Source organism: Triticum urartu, unplaced genomic scaffold (genome assembly GCF_056163025.1).
Source record: "Triticum urartu cultivar PI428250 unplaced genomic scaffold, HENAU_Tu73 scaffold2, whole genome shotgun sequence".
Taxonomy (NCBI): Eukaryota; Viridiplantae; Streptophyta; class Magnoliopsida; order Poales; family Poaceae; genus Triticum; species Triticum urartu.
This window is the reverse complement of record NW_028260368.1, coordinates 16,256,689-16,271,688: the sequence shown is the minus strand read 5'-3', so window position 1 is coordinate 16,271,688 and position 15,000 is coordinate 16,256,689. Positions and strand designations below refer to the sequence as shown.

Below are 15,000 nucleotides of genomic sequence, written 5' to 3'. Positions count from 1 at the left end.
CTTCCTAGCACTTCCTATCATTTAATATCCATCCCTTTGGTCTTATTGACATAAGAGATGTCATTTATAGTCTATCTCTTTCTATATATGGAAAGTCAAGAAATTCTCATCGAAACATCGAGAAATTGTGCATATAGAAAACTCTAAAGAAAGAAAAAAAGGAGACCCATGCCATGATTTTCAAATCTTTTCTATTTAGTAGTCTAAGTTTCTCGATGAGGATAATTAATTCGGTCGTTGTGGTCGGACTCTATTATGGATTTCTGACTACATTCTCCATAGGTCCCTCTTAGATCTTCTTTCTCCAATCTTGGATTAGGGAAGAAGGAGATATTCGCGACTACTGGCGATTTCATTATGGGGCAGCTCATGATCTTCATATCGATCTATTATCCACCTCTGTATCTATTCTTTCTTAGCTAAACAGGTGGAAGATCTATCCAATTTGGTTATATTATATCATGGACTCGAAAAACGGATCTGAATTTGACTGAAATGCACGATCTTCACAGGTATCACTTTTCACGATACCTAAAAGGTGGAATAGCGATTTTCGAACCATTTCCTATAAGAGAATGGTTTCCATTACTTTGAGAAATGGATTCTTATATCAAACTATAGCTATTGCATTAAAGAAGAAAAGAAACTAATAGAAGTCGAAGACGCGGAATGATAGTGAATAGAGAGAAAGATTCTTCTGATTTTCTTGTTTCTATCTACTAGACGCCGTAGAGAATTGAGAATTTTCATGTCTTTCAATTCTCGTACTCGTAATTGGAAAGTTATGGAAGGAGACCCATCATTTTGCAATGAAAACAACATATAAAACTCTGGACAATTTCGAAATCAGGCCAAGCGTCTTAATACATATGCAAAAAAATTCATTATTGGCCCACCATTGATTAGAAGATTTAGCTTGTATGAATCGCTATTGGTTTGATACGAATAATGACAATCGTTTCAGTATGTTAAGGATACAGATGTATCCACAATTCATTTAGAGTTACTTAATAGTCTATTTCTTATACCATATCTCTATCCCGTGAAATTCTCGAGCCAAAAGATGGATGCATATGCTGTGTTTCATTTTGCTAAATGATATCAATTAAATGGTGTATCAATTCCATAAATTGCATATAGCAATAAATAAATCAGCAAAATTCTTTCTAATATTTTAGATAGAAGAAACATTTCTTCTATCTAAAATATTAGAAAGAATGTACCCTTCTATCCAAATCCAATTTGCATCGATAAAATAAATCCAAATTCCAGTAGTAGATGAATAATTGCAAATTTGTGTGTGTACGAGATTAGAATAACTTCAAAATAACTGACATAATTTTGTATTTTTCCTGATCAGAAAAATACATGAAAAAGAAAGGAGGTAGAAAAATTTTTGGATTTATGGTTAAAGAAGAAAAAGAAGAAAACAGGGGTTCTGTTGAATTTCAAGTATTCAGTTTCACCAATAAGATACGGAGACTTGCTTCACATTTGGAATTACACAAAAAAGATTTTTCATCGGAAAGAGGTCTACGAAGACTTTTGGGAAAACGTCGACGTTTGCTGGCTTATTTGGCAAAGAAAAATAGAGTACGTTATAAGAAATTAATCGGTCAGTTGAATATTCGGGAGCAGTAATTTAATCGTTCAAATTTTTTTCTTGTTTTATTATTTTTTTAGTAGTCTTATAGTAGTCTTAGATTTTTCATTTTGATGAGCCTCGCTTTGAGGAATTCATGGAATAATCCATTTTCATGGAATAATGAATTAAGGAAGAAAGGATATGAGTCTACCGCTTACAAGAAAAGATCTCATGATAGTCAATATGGGCCCTCAACACCCATCAATGCATGGTGTTCTTCGACTGATCGTTACTCTCGATGGTGAGGATGTTATTGATTGTGAACCCATATTAGGGTATTTACACAGAGGAATGGAAAAAATCGCGGAAAACCGAACTATTATACAATACTTACCTTATGTAACAAGGTGGGATTATTTAGCTACTATGTTTACAGAAGCAATAACAGTAAATGCACCAGAATTCTTGGAGAATATTCAAATACCACAAAGAGCCAGCTATATTAGGGTAATTATGTTAGAATTAAGCCGGATAGCTTCTCACTTGCTATGGCTTGGACCTTTTATGGCGGATCTCGGCGCACAGACTCCTTTTTTCTATATTTTTAGAGAGAGAGAATTAATATATGATCTATTTGAAGCTGCTACAGGTATGCGAATGATGCACAATTACTTTCGCATCGGAGGAGTAGCCGCCGATCTACCTTATGGATGGATCGATAAATGTTTAGATTTCTGTGATTATTTTTTACGCGGAGTTGTTGAATATCAACAACTTATTACACAGAATCCAATTTTTTTAGAGCGAGTTGAAGGAGTAGGTTTTATTAGCGGAGAAGAAGCAGTAAATTGGGGCTTATCGGGACCGATGTTACGAGCTTCTGGAATACAATGGGATCTTCGTAAAGTAGATCCTTATGAGTCTTACAACCAATTTGATTGGAAAGTCCAATGGCAAAAAGAAGGGGATTCGTTAGCTCGCTATTTAGTACGAATTGGTGAAATGAGGGAATCCATCAAAATAATTCAACAAGCTGTAGAAAAAATTCCTGGAGGACCTTATGAAAATTTAGAAGTCCGACGCTTTAAGAAAGAAAATAATTCTGAATGGAATGATTTTGAGTATAAATTTCTTGGTAAAAAACCTTCGCCCAATTTTGAATTGTCAAGACAAGAGCTTTATGTAAGAGTAGAAGCCCCAAAAGGTGAATTAGGGATTTATCTAGTAGGAGATGATAGCCTTTTCCCCTGGAGATGGAAAATCCGTCCACCCGGGTTTATTAATTTGCAAATTCTTCCTCAGCTAGTTAAAAAAATGAAATTGGCTGATATCATGACGATATTAGGTAGTATAGATATCATTATGGGGGAAGTTGATCGTTGAAATGATAATAGATAGGGTAGAGGTAGAAACTATCAATTCTTTTTCGAAATTGGAATTATTAAAAGAAGTCTATGGACTGATATCGATTCTACCCATTTTGACCCTCCTTTTGGGAATAACAATAGAGGTACTCGTAATTGTGTGGTTAGAAAGAGAAATATCTGCGTCGATACAACAACGTATTGGTCCTGAATATGCTGGCCCCCTGGGCCTGCTTCAAGCTATAGCAGATGGGACTAAGCTACTTTTTAAAGAAGATATTCTGCCATCCCGAGGAGATATTTCTTTATTTAGCATTGGACCCTCTATAGCAGTCATATCAGTTTTATTAAGTTTTTTAGTTATCCCTTTGGGATATCATTTTGTTTTAGCCGATCTTAGTATTGGTGTTTTTTTATGGATTGCCATTTCAAGTATAGCTCCTATTGGTCTTCTTATGGCAGGATATAGCTCAAATAATAAATATTCTTTTTCAGGCGGTCTACGAGCTGCTGCTCAATCCATTAGTTATGAAATACCATTAACTTTTTGTGTGCTAGCAATATCTCTACGTGTGATTCGTTAAAATAGATCTTTTTCCTATAAAATCCATTAACTATTTATATTCCTTTTCTTATTTAGTATTTGGGTTGGTAAGTTAAACTAGATAGCTATATGAGTGAAACAAAACAGCTTATAAATTTGTAGTAAAAAGAAAAAATCTCATTTCCTACGTACAAGAAAAAAGTGGAAGTAAACATAAGCAGTGTAAACTCTTTATCCCAAGGTTGATATTTTTTAATTAGTCATCATATCTTGAAGCGGCCAAGAATAAAGGATTCACGATATGGAATTCCATTACTAGAATACTCCTAGTTATTACTATAACTTAATAATCCATAAGAAGAATCCACCAAAAGTTAGTGAAGGGTTAGGAACACTAAAGTACATAAAGGATTAGTAATGGAAAATCTAAAACATTAGAGATTTTTGCCCATAAAAGGAATCATAATAAGGACTTGCAATTTGTAGAAATTATCAAGTAGTACTTTCTTCGGATTCCGATCCAGAGTATGTTCCCATTCACTTGTTAAGGAAATGGCTATCAAGAACGAATTAACCCTTTATCCATTTTTTCTTTTTAAATACCCCCTCCCTGGGGAAAGAAGAATAGTAAAAAAGATATGGAGTGCACTAGAAAAAATTTTCATTATTTCCTTCCTCTATCCATATTCATGCAGAATTGCTCATGAACTAATACCCAACTCTTTCCATTTATTAATTGAATTCCTATAACAAGTAACAAGTGTTTTATTCCAAGATTAAGTTATTACTGAACAAAGAAAAATTTTCATTATATTATAAAGGATGAGATCAATTCGGAAGCGCTTTTTCTTATTCTAGCAGACGGAATTCCTTTGGTCTAATTTAGGACTTTCAAATCTATTTTATTTTATCTAATTCTATCTACGCCCCCGGGGCTAGGAACAAAACAGTCCTTTCCTTTTTCTGATCATAGAGAAGCCGTATGAAGCTAAGGTTTCATGTACGGTTTTGAAATAGCGGTGGGAACTGTGATGTTATCACCGACTATGATTATCTAACAGTTCAAGTACAGTTGATATAGTTGAAGCACAGTCAAAATACGGTTTTTTTGGATGGAATATTTGGCGTCAGCCTATAGGTTTTCTGGTTTTTTTAATTTCTTCTTTGGCAGAATGTGAAAGATTACCCTTTGATTTACCAGAAGCGGAGGAAGAATTAGTAGCAGGTTACCAAACTGAATATTCCGGTATCAAATATGGTTTATTTTATCTTGTTTCTTACCTAAATTTATTAGTTTCTTCTTTATTTGTAACAGTTCTCTACTTGGGCGGGTGGAATTTATCTATTCCCTATATATCCTTTTTTGATTTTTTCCAAATGAATAAAGCAGTTGGAATTTTGGAAATGACAATGGGTATATTTATTACATTAACTAAAGCTTATTTATTTCTCTTCATTTCTATCACAATAAGATGGACTTTACCGAGGATGAGAATGGATCAGTTATTAAATCTTGGATGGAAATTTCTTTTACCTATTTCCCTGGGCAATCTCTTATTAACAACCTCTTCTCAACTTGTTTCACTATAAATAAGATAATACAATAATAGTAAGAATATTTTCAACACAAAAGCTCTCTCAAACAAGAGAAAGAAACATATCTTTTTCATAGATATTTAGAATGAATATGTTCCCTATGGTAACTGGGTTCATGAGTTATGGTCAACAAACAATACGTGCTACAAGGTACATAGGTCAAAGTTTCATAACTACCTTATCCCACACAAATCGTTTACCTATAACGATTCACTACCCTTATGAAAAATCAATTACACCAGAGCGTTTCCGAGGGCGAATCCACTTTGAATTTGATAAATGTATTGCTTGTGAAGTATGTGTTCGCGTATGTCCGATAGATTTACCCGTTGTGGATTGGAGATTTGAAAAGGATATTAAAAGAAAACAATTGCTTAATTATAGTATTGATTTCGGAGTTTGTATATTTTGTGGCAATTGTGTTGAGTACTGTCCAACAAGCTGTTTATCAATGACTGAAGAATATGAACTTTCTACCTATGATCGTCATGAATTGAATTACAATCAAATTGCTTTAAGTCGGTTACCAATCTCCATAATGGGAGATTACACAATTCAAACAATTAGGAATTCGTCTGAAAGTAAAATAAACAAAGAAAAATCTTCGAATTCAAGAACGATTACTGATTACTAAACTTTGATTTTGTCTTTCTGTTATAAAAATCTAATAATTCTTTATTAAACTTTAAAATTAAACTATAAAGAAAAACGAAAAACTACTGCTTATTGGAAATTATTTCTTATTTTAAATCAGACTAGATTTTCGTGATATAATATAATTTATAACTATAAGTTTATACACAAAAAAATACCCTAATCCTTTTTTCCTTCCTTGAATCCTTTAGTTTTAGTCAGTTCATGAAAAATTTTATACTATTAATTTCTTTTTATCCATAATGGATTTACCTGGACCAATACATGAGATTCTTATGCTATTTGGGGGATTTGTTCTTCTACTAGGGGGTCTAGGAGTAGTATTACTTACCAACCCCATTTATTCTGCCTTTTCGCTGGGATTAGTTCTTGTTTGTATATCCTTATTCTATTTTTTATTAAATTCCTACTTTGTAGCTGTCGCACAACTTCTTATTTATGTGGGAGCCATAAATGTCTTGATCATATTCGCTGTAATGTTCGTAAATGGCTCAGAATGGTCTAAAGATAAGAATTATTGGACTATTGGAGATGGGTTCACTTCACTCGTTTGTATAACTATTGTTTTTTCACTAATGACTACTATCCCAGATACGTCGTGGTATGGAATTCTTTGGACTACAAGATCAAACCAAATAGTAGAACAGGGTCTCATAAATAATGTTCAACAAATTGGAATTCATTTAGCAACCGATTTTTATCTTCCGTTTGAACTCATTTCCATAATTCTTCTAGTTTCTTTAATAGGTGCAATTACTATGGCTCGGCAATAAGAAAACTTAGAAAAAGTACAAATTATAAGAATTGCAAATCTAAAATAAATAACTAAAGAATCACAATTTTGATTTAGTAAAATCCATCTACTGCCAACAAATACCTCCTTTTTTTTTTTTTTTTTTTTCTTTTGTTGTGTAATTGTTCTATTGTAATTAATTGAATCGGTTCAATTCTTGCCCTCATATTGAAATGAATCGAGATTGATAAGGAGTTAGTTAATGATGTTTGAGCATGTACTTTTTTTGAGTGTCTATTTATTTTCGATTGGTATCTATGGATTGATCACAAGCCGAAACATGGTTAGAGCTCTAATATGTCTTGAACTTATACTGAATTCAATTAATCTAAATCTCGTAACATTTTCTGATCTATTTGATAGTCGCCAATTAAAAGGAGATATTTTCGCAATTTTTGTTATAGCCCTTGCAGCTGCTGAAGCCGCTATTGGACTATCCATTCTTTCTTCCATCCATCGTAATAGGAAATCCACTCGTATCAATCAATCTAATTTATTGAATAATTAGACTTTTGAATAATTAGACATAGAATCCTCTAAACAAAGGCGCACATATTAAAATAAATAGAAATCAATACTATTTTCTTAGTATTATTTGAGAATATCCATTTTTTTTAGTAGATTATTGCATAGTATTCTTTTTCACTTAAATGAATTTTTGTATTTGTAATTCATTGATATTGCAATTTGAATATTGCAATAATTTATATTGAAAAGACGATAGCCAATTTATTGGCTAATTCGAATTCGTCTGTACAATTCGTAAAATTCTTTCTTATTTCTTATTTATTGTTGAAATCCAAAATTAAAGTCTCTTGGCTCTCTTCACGCTTTCTCACAAACAGATTAAAAAATAGATTTTTTTTTTTGAAGTTTGGATAAACCATTGCTTCGTCTGGTGTCTACAATACATATGACTCATTATAGTACTAATTTCATTTTTACCAGATCGAAAAATTTTATGTTGAAAAGAAAAATTTATAGATCCAATGTCACATTCCGTAAAAATTTACGATACATGTATAGGATGCACTCAATGTGTACGAGCTTGTCCAACAGATGTATTAGAAATGATACCCTGGGATGGATGTAAAGCCAAGCAAATTGCTTCCGCGCCGAGAACCGAAGATTGTGTGGGTTGTAAGAGATGTGAATCTGCCTGCCCGACAGATTTTTTAAGTGTCCGCGTTTATTTAGGGCCTGAAACAACACGTAGCATGGCTCTATCTTATTGATACGTTACAAAAAACTTCACTCGAATCGTCTGATTCCTCTTTACCGAAGAAGCCTGTGCTCGAAATAATCGAGCACGGGCTTTTCTGGTCAAAACGTATCTTGTCTTTATCACTTTATCATGAGTTATTTTCCTTGGTTAACAATACTTGTTGTTTTGCCGATATTTGCAGGTTCATTAATTTTCTTTTTACCTCATAAGGGAAACAAAGTCGTTAGGTGGTATACTATATCTATTTGTTTATTAGAATTCCTTCTAATGACTTATGCGTTCTGTTATCATTTCCAACTGGAGGATCCCTTAATCCAATTAAAGGAGGATTATAAATGGATAGATGTCTTCGATTTCCACTGGAGATTGGGAATCGATGGACTTTCATTAGGATCTATTTTATTGACAGGATTTATCACTACTTTAGCTACTTTAGCAGCTTGGCCAATTACACGGAATTCGCGATTATTCTATTTCCTGATGCTCGCAATGTATAGTGGTCAAATAGGATTATTTTCTTCGCGAGACCTTTTACTTTTTTTTATCATGTGGGAGTTAGAATTAATTCCTGTTTACTTACTTTTATCCATGTGGGGGGGGAAGAGGCGTCTATATTCAGCTACAAAGTTTATTTTGTATACTGCAGGCGGTTCCATTTTTTTCTTAATCGGAGTTCTGGGTATGGGCTTATATGGTTCCAACGAACCAGGATTAGATTTGGAAAGATTAATTAATCAATCATACCCTGCAACCTTGGAAATACTTTTATATTTTGGCTTCCTTATTGCTTATGCTGTCAAATTGCCGATTATACCCCTACATACGTGGTTACCAGATACCCATGGGGAAGCACATTATAGTACATGTATGCTTTTAGCGGGAATATTATTAAAGATGGGAGCATATGGATTGATTCGGATCAACATGGAATTGTTACCTCATGCTCATTATCTATTTTCGCCCTGGTTAGTAATAATAGGAGCGATCCAAATAATCTATGCAGCTTCAACTTCTCTTGGTCAACGAAATTTCAAAAAAAGAATAGCTTATTCCTCTGTATCTCACATGGGTTTCATAATTATAGGAATTGGTTCCATAACCAACATTGGACTCAATGGAGCTATTTTACAAATATTATCCCATGGATTTATTGGTGCTACACTTTTTTTCTTGGCAGGAACCGCTTCTGATAGAATGCGTCTTGTTTATCTCGAAGAACTGGGGGGAATATCTATCCCAATGCCTAAAATTTTTACCATGTTTAGTAGCTTTTCAATGGCTTCTCTTGCCTTACCAGGAATGAGTGGTTTTGTCGCAGAATTAGTAGTATTTTTTGGACTAATTACTAGTCCAAAATTTCTGTTAATGCCAAAAACACTAATTACTTTTGTAATGGCAATTGGAATGATATTAACTCCTATTTATTTATTATCTATGTTACGCCAGATGTTCTATGGATACAAGCTATTTAATGTTCCAAACGCAAATTTTGTGGATTCTGGACCACGAGAACTCTTTATTTTAATCTGTATCTTTTTACCAGTAATAGGAATTGGTATTTATCCAGATTTTGTTCTCTCCCTATCCGTTGACAGGGTAGAGGCTCTCTTATCCAATTATTATCCTAAATAGGTTTGCTTTTTTTTACTCGTCTGCTCTATTAATGCAGAAATAAGTAAAAAAGTATATAATGCAGAAATAAGTAAAAAAGTATAATTAGATCTATCTCGAATTTTTGAGAACCCTTTGATAAGGCGTTCAAGGGGTTCTCAAATAAAACATAAAAGTAAAAACCTTCATTTCATGAAGGTTTTATTTTATGTAATCATTTAGGTGTTAATGTAAACGAACCATAACTATGTAAGCCTATTCCTAATAGATTTATACCAAAATAACAAATCCAAATTATAAGAAATCCTATCAAAGCTATAAGTGCAGAATTCGTACCCTTCCAATTTGGATTTGTTCTACTATGTAAATAAATTGCGAATATGGTCCAAGTAATAAATGCCCAAGTTTCCTTAGGATCCCAATTCCAATAGGATCCCCAGGCCTCATTAGCCCATACTGCTCCACAAAGAATACCTACGGTTAAAAGGGTAAATCCTAGGCTAATGACACGATAACTCCAAGAATCCAAACGCTCCGTTAATTGATATTTGTAATAATTTGGAAATGAAGGGACAGAGGTTCTTTTTAAAGCACTTCTTTTTGCATAAAAATATTTAATATCACTAAAGAAAAATGTTTTATTTAAAACATTTTTTTTCTTTTTAGAAAAGAAATGGAAATTATTTCGAAATCTAATGATTAGAATAGCGGCAGATAATAAGGATCCGCACAAAAGAGTTGCATAGCTTAATAACATCATACTGACATGCATCATTAACCACTGAGATTGTAGAGCAGGTACTAGTATCGTGGATTGATGCATTTCAGTTAAAAGACCCGATGTGGCAAAGCCTTGCGTTAAAATAGTACTTGGCGTAGTTATTGTGCTTAAATCATTTTTAGAGTTCTGTATTTTAGGAATGGTATGAAGAATATACAGGGCCCATGAAAGGAAGATCAATGACTCATATAAATTACTTAATGGAAAATGTCCCGAGGAAGCCCAACGAGAAACTAAGAATCCTGTTATAGAGAAAAAAGTAACTATCATTCCTTTTTCTGACGAATCGCGTAATCCTCCAAGTTCACGAACTAATAAGGTTATAAAATGAATCGTAATCACAATTGAAATCGTTGAGAAAGAGATATGAGTTAGTATATGTTCTAAAGTTGCAAATAGCATAAGGGGAAGGTCCCATTACAAAATTGTAAATTTCGAATTGATTTCTAATCTATTGTATTCTTTTTCAAGAATGCCGCCACTCGGATTCGAACCGAGATGCTTGAGCACTGCTTCCTAAGAGCAGCGTGTCTACCAATTTCACCATGGCGGCTAACTTCAAATAATAGGTAACTTAAAAGAATAATAGCTATTATCTTGGGAATCGTCGATATTGGGAAAGTCCATAAAATTTAGGAACATTAGAGTTTTCATTAAAATAGACTTCGTTTGGTAGTATCGTTTCCATTTTTTTTTTTTACAATAAACTCTTGCTTTGCCCAATAGAAACACAAACACTGCTTGAAAGAGTTGGAACTTCTTTTTTCTAACTTGCAATTATAGAACTAATTTTTTCTAATTAATTTCCCCTTTACATTTTGAAAATTCTTTCAATACAATGAAAAAAATCCAAAAGGGTTTCTATTTAATGATGAAATTAAAATAAAATGGATAAATAGAAAAGGCTTTTTGGATTTTTTAAAAATTTCTAGAATGAAAGTCTTTATGCTCTTATTAATAAGATTTACTAACCTTATGATTTTGGAGAAGATAGGTGGAAGTTGTAAGTCCTATTGTAAGAATACTCCACTTTTCATAATTTTCCTAATAGAATATGAGGATTCTATTAGGAAAATTATGAAAAGTTCATTGATAGGAAAAGAATACTTAGCACACAGTATACCAAACAAAACTTTTTTTTTCTTGTATATATAAGATAAGAGGGGTTTTTTGTTCTAAGAATATTGTACCGAGTAATTCGACACATAAAAGTACATTCAAAGAAGAATCCAAATTATTAAATAATTGGAATTCTTTTTTGATAAGTCAATTCATATTATTCCAAAATCTTATTATTTGTTTGTTGCCCAGAAAAACCCTTTGGTTTTGGATGCTCATTACCGCTCGAAAATGATCTTGATTTTACTAAAGAATAAGATTGTACTATGGAAAAATAAGTCTTTTTCTTCCAAATATTTTTACGAATACGCTTTTTTGACATTGAAGTACGTTTTTTTGGAACTGCCATTCAAAAAGGAAATTACTTTTTTCTAGTTGTATGTGAAAGACATCTATTGCTGCAAATCAATCCTTCTTTCTTCTTTTTATTAGTATTTATACTTAGATACTGAAAGATACTTAAATTTTGAATTATTTTTTACTTCATTTTGTCTAATGCGGATAAGACAACAAGAATTTTTTAACATTTTTTCTTTATATATTTTATACTTTTTTTTTAATAATATAGAATATATAGAAGGGTTTCTCATTTAAATCTATTTATATCTATTTATATATCAAGTATACTCCATATATAGATATATGGTATGGAAGCCTATCCCCCATATAAGATAAGACGGGGGGATAAAAAGAAGGGAAAATGAAAATAGTTAATTAAGTTCAGAATGGTATTCCATAAAGGAAAGGAATTCCAATCAAAACAAAAAATACTGAGTCTCTTAAACAAGACATTCTAAAACTTAGGTAATTTATAGTCATTAGAATTTTAGTTCTATATGAAGTAAGGACTATTCGATAATTTCTTATAAACATAGGTTTTCATTGGAATTCACTCAATCAGTTAATTATGGAACAAGAGAGCTGTTTCATCTTTGTTTTAAAGAAATATAAAAATGAATTATGAATAGAAAGTAAAATGATTCCACTTTTTTTTTTTTATTTTTATAAATATCTTTATTTAGTTAATAAAATAACTTCGTTACCTAGTTATTTTATTAACTTTTTTAATTTAACCAACTAAACCCATTCTTAATTTTTAATTATTTCAATGAGATAAATTTTGGAAAAATTAAGAATTTCAGTATTTTTTCTTATTCTTTTTATTTATTCTTTCAGAAAGAGATAAGAATTGGTTTGGTGAATCGGAAACAATTTTATAGAAAAATTGAAGTAAAAATTGAAGTAAAAATTGCAATTTCTTTTCTTATGGAACATACATATCAATATGCATGGGTAATCCCTCTTCTCCCACTTCCAGTTATTATGTCAATGGGATTTGGCCTTATTCTTATTCCGACAGCAACAAAAAATCTTCGTCGCATATGGGCTTTTCCTAGTGTTTTACTCTTAAGTATAGCTATGGTATTCTCAGTTCAACTGTCTATTCAACAAATAAATGGAAGTTCGATCTATCAATATCTATGGTCTTGGACCGTCAATAATGATTTTTCTTTAGAATTTGGATACTTGATTGACCCACTTACTTCTATTATGTTAATACTAATTACTACTGTAGGAATCCTGGTTCTTATTTATAGTGATGGTTATATGTCTCACGATGAAGGATATTTGAGATTTTTTGTTTATATAAGTTTTTTCAATACTTCCATGTTGGGATTGGTTACTAGCTCCAATTTGATACAAATTTATTTTTTTTGGGAACTCGTGGGAATGTGTTCTTATTTATTGATAGGCTTTTGGTTTACACGACCAATCGCAGCGAGTGCTTGTCAAAAAGCTTTTGTAACTAATCGTGTAGGGGATTTTGGTCTATTATTAGGAATTTTAGGTTTTTTTTGGATAACAGGTAGTTTAGAGTTTAGGGATTTGTTCAAAATAGCTAATAACTGGATTCCTAATAATGGAATTAACTCTTTACTTACTACTTTGTGTGCTTTTTTATTATTCCTTGGTGCAGTTGCGAAATCCGCACAATTCCCTCTTCACGTATGGTTACCCGATGCTATGGAAGGGCCCACTCCTATTTCGGCTCTTATACACGCAGCAACTATGGTTGCTGCGGGAATTTTTCTTCTAGCTCGACTTCTTCCTCTTTTCATATCTTTACCTTTGATAATGAGTTTTATTTCTTTAGTAGGTACAATAACACTATTCTTAGGAGCTACTTTAGCTCTTGCTCAGAGAGATATTAAAAGAAGCTTAGCCTATTCTACAATGTCTCAATTGGGTTATATGATGTTAGCTCTAGGTATAGGTTCTTATCAAGCTGCTTTATTCCATTTGATCACTCATGCTTATTCAAAAGCTTTATTGTTCTTGGGATCCGGATCCGTTATTCATTCAATGGAACCTCTTGTTGGATATTCACCAGATAAAAGTCAAAATATGGTTCTTATGGGCGGTTTAAGAAAATACATTCCAATCACAAGAACTACTTTTTTATGGGGTACACTTTCTCTTTGTGGTATTCCACCTCTTGCTTGCTTCTGGTCCAAAGATGAAATCCTTAGTAATAGTTGGTTGTATTCGCCCTTTTTTGGAATAATAGCCTCCTTTACTGCAGGATTAACTGCCTTTTATATGTTTCGGATATATTTACTTACATTTGATGGGTATTTGCGTGTTCATTTTCAAAATTACAGTAGCACTAAAGAGAGTTCCTTGTATTCAATATCCTTATGGGGAAAAAGGATACCCAAAGGAGTGAATAGGGATTTCGTTTTATCAACAACGAAGAGTGGAGTTTCTTTTTTTTCACAAAATATACCAAAAATTCAAGGTAATACAAGAAATAGGATAGGATCCTTTACTACGTCTTTTGGGGCTAAAAAAACTTTTGCCTATCCGCATGAAACGGGAAATACTATGTTATTTCCTCTTCTTATATTACTACTTTTCACTTTGTTCATTGGATTCATAGGAATCTCTTTTGATAATGGAGGAATTGGTAATGGAATAGCAGAGTTAACCATATTATCAAAGTGGTTAACTCCCTCAATAAACTTTACCCAGGAAAGTTCTAATTCTTTTGTAAATTCATATGAATTTATTACTAATGCAATTTCTTCTGTAAGTCTAGCTATCTTTGGTTTATTCATAGCATATATCTTCTATGGATCCGCTTATTCTTTTTTTCAGAATTTGGATTTAATAAACTCTTTTTACAAAGGAAATCCTAAAAAAGAATTTTTAGATCAAGTAAAAAAAAATATATACAGTTGGTCATATAATCGTGGTTATATAGATATTTTCTATACTAGGGTCTTTACCCTCGGTATAAGAGGGTTAACCGAACTCACGGAGTTTTTTGATAAGGGTGTTATTGATGGAATTACCAATGGAGTGGGTCTTGCTAGTTTTTGTATAGGAGAGGAAATTAAATATGTAGGGGGAGGTCGAATCTCGTCTTATTTATTCTTTTTTTTATGTTATGTATCTGTGTTTTTATTCTTTTTTCTTTCTTAAGTTAAGGAATTTACAACAAGTCTCTTGCAAAAATAACTATCCTATCCCCTTTCTACAATCTCTCTATATCCTTGTTACATAAGGTAAGTATTGTATAATAGTTCGGTTTTCCGCGATTTTTTCCATTCCTCTGTGTAAATACCCTAATATGGGTTCACAATCAATAACATCCTCACCATCGAGAGTAACGATCAGTCGAAGAACACCATGCATTGATGGGTGTTGAGGGCCCATATTGACTA

The 15,000-nt window shown here is 32.4% G+C and overlaps 1 non-coding gene across 1 annotated transcript; it reads right to left on the bottom strand.

The window, feature by feature from the left end:
- Nucleotides 1-10,626: 10,626 nt before the first annotated feature.
- Nucleotides 10,627-10,706, bottom strand: TRNAL-UAG (transfer RNA leucine (anticodon UAG)). Its single transcript has one exon. It is a non-coding gene; the product is annotated as a tRNA-Leu (tRNA).
- Between the last annotated feature and the right edge of the window lie 4,294 nt (nt 10,707-15,000).